This window comes from Aegilops tauschii, unplaced genomic scaffold, assembly GCF_002575655.3.
Source record: "Aegilops tauschii subsp. strangulata cultivar AL8/78 unplaced genomic scaffold, Aet v6.0 ptg000556l_obj, whole genome shotgun sequence".
In the NCBI taxonomy this organism is placed as follows: domain Eukaryota; kingdom Viridiplantae; phylum Streptophyta; class Magnoliopsida; order Poales; family Poaceae; genus Aegilops; species Aegilops tauschii.
The window spans coordinates 38,273-40,954 of record NW_027332794.1 but is presented as its reverse complement, the minus strand read 5'-3'; the positions used below and the strand labels follow the sequence as shown (position 1 = coordinate 40,954).

Sequence of the window (2,682 nt, the reverse complement as noted above, 5' to 3'; positions counted from 1 at the left end):
TAAAGACTTTCATTCTAGAAATTTTTAAAAAATCCAAAAAGCCTTTTCCATTTATCCATTTTAATTTCATCATTAAATAGAAACCCTTTTGGATTTTTTTCATTGTATTGAAAGAATTTTCAAAATGTAAACGAGAAATTAATTAGAAAAAATTAGTTCTACAATTGCAAGTTAGAAAAAAGAAATTCCAACTCTTTCAAGCAGTGTTTGTGTTTCTATTGGGCAAAGCAAGAGTTTATTGTAAAAAAAAAATGGAAACGATACTACCAAACGAAGTCTATTTTAATGAAAACTCTAATGTTCCTAAATTTTATGGACTTTCCCAATATCGACGATTCCCAAGATAATAGCTATTATTCTTTTAAGTTACCTATTATTTGAAGTTAGCCGCCATGGTGAAATTGGTAGACACGCTGCTCTTAGGAAGCAGTGCTCAAGCATCTCGGTTCGAATCCGAGTGGCGGCATTCTTGAAAAAGAATACAATAGATTAGAAATCAATTCGAAATTTACAATTTTGTAATGGGACCTTCCCCTTATGCTATTTGCAACTTTAGAACATATACTAACTCATATCTCTTTCTCAACGATTTCAATTGTGATTACGATTCATTTTATAACCTTATTAGTTCGTGAACTTGGAGGATTACGTGATTCGTCAGAAAAAGGAATGATAGTTACTTTTTTCTCTATAACAGGATTCTTAGTTTCTCGTTGGGCTTCCTCGGGACATTTTCCATTAAGTAATTTATATGAGTCATTGATCTTCCTTTCATGGGCCCTGTATATTCTTCATACCATTCCTAAAATACAGAACTCTAAAAATGATTTAAGCACAATAACTACGCCAAGTACTATTTTAACGCAAGGCTTTGCCACATCGGGTCTTTTAACTGAAATGCATCAATCCACGATACTAGTACCTGCTCTACAATCTCAGTGGTTAATGATGCATGTCAGTATGATGTTATTAAGCTATGCAACTCTTTTGTGCGGATCCTTATTATCTGCCGCTATTCTAATCATTAGATTTCGAAATAATTTCCATTTCTTTTCTAAAAAGAAAAAAAATGTTTTAAATAAAACATTTTTCTTTAGTGATATTAAATATTTTTATGCAAAAAGAAGTGCTTTAAAAAGAACCTCTGTCCCTTCATTTCCAAATTATTACAAATATCAATTAACGGAGCGTTTGGATTCTTGGAGTTATCGTGTCATTAGCCTAGGATTTACCCTTTTAACCGTAGGTATTCTTTGTGGAGCAGTATGGGCTAATGAGGCCTGGGGATCCTATTGGAATTGGGATCCTAAGGAAACTTGGGCATTTATTACTTGGACCATATTCGCAATTTATTTACATAGTAGAACAAATACAAATTGGAAGGGTACGAATTCTGCACTTATAGCTTCGATAGGATTTCTTATAATTTGGATTTGTTATTTTGGTATAAATCTATTAGGAATAGGCTTACATAGTTATGGTTCGTTTACATTAACACCTAAATGATTACATAAAATAAAACCTTCATGAAATGAAGGTTTTTACTTTTATGTTTTATTTGAGAACCCCTTGAACGCCTTCTCAAAGGGTTCTCAAAAATTCGAGATAGATCTAATTATACTTTTTTACTTATTTCTGCATTAATAGAGCAGACGAGTAAAAAAAAGCAAACCTATTTAGGATAATAATTGGATAAGAGAGCCTCTACCCTGTCAACGGATAGGGAGAGAACAAAATCTGGATAAATACCAATTCCTATTACTGGTAAAAAGATACAGATTAAAATAAAGAGTTCTCGTGGTCCAGAATCCACAAAATTTGCGTTTGGAACATTAAATAGCTTGTATCCATAGAACATCTGGCGTAACATAGATAATAAATAAATAGGAGTTAATATCATTCCAATTGCCATTACAAAAGTAATTAGTGTTTTTGGCATTAACAGAAATTTTGGACTAGTAATTAGTCCAAAAAATACTACTAATTCTGCGACAAAACCACTCATTCCTGGTAAGGCAAGAGAAGCCATTGAAAAGCTACTAAACATGGTAAAAATTTTAGGCATTGGGATGGATATTCCCCCCAGTTCTTCGAGATAAACAAGACGCATTCTATCAGAAGCGGTTCCTGCCAAGAAAAAAAGTGTAGCACCAATAAATCCATGGGATAATATTTGTAAAATAGCTCCATTGAGTCCAATGTTGGTTATGGAACCAATTCCTATAATTATGAAACCCATGTGAGATACAGAGGAATAAGCTATTCTTTTTTTGAAATTTCGTTGACCAAGAGAAGTTGAAGCTGCATAGATTATTTGGATCGCTCCTATTATTACTAACCAGGGCGAAAATAGATAATGAGCATGAGGTAACAATTCCATGTTGATCCGAATCAATCCATATGCTCCCATCTTTAATAATATTCCCGCTAAAAGCATACATGTACTATAATGTGCTTCCCCATGGGTATCTGGTAACCACGTATGTAGGGGTATAATCGGCAATTTGACAGCATAAGCAATAAGGAAGCCAAAATATAAAAGTATTTCCAAGGTTGCAGGGTATGATTGATTAATTAATCTTTCCAAATCTAATCCTGGTTCGTTGGAACCATATAAGCCCATACCCAGAACTCCGATTAAGAAAAAAATGGAACCGCCTGCAGTATACAAAATAAACTTTG

The 2,682-nt window shown here is 33.3% G+C and overlaps 1 non-coding gene across 1 annotated transcript; it reads left to right on the top strand.

The window, feature by feature from the left end:
* The first annotated feature begins 386 nt into the window (after positions 1-386).
* TRNAL-UAG (transfer RNA leucine (anticodon UAG)) lies at positions 387-466 on the top strand. Its single transcript has one exon. It is a non-coding gene; the product is annotated as a tRNA-Leu (tRNA).
* The last annotated feature ends 2,216 nt before the right edge of the window (positions 467-2,682 follow it).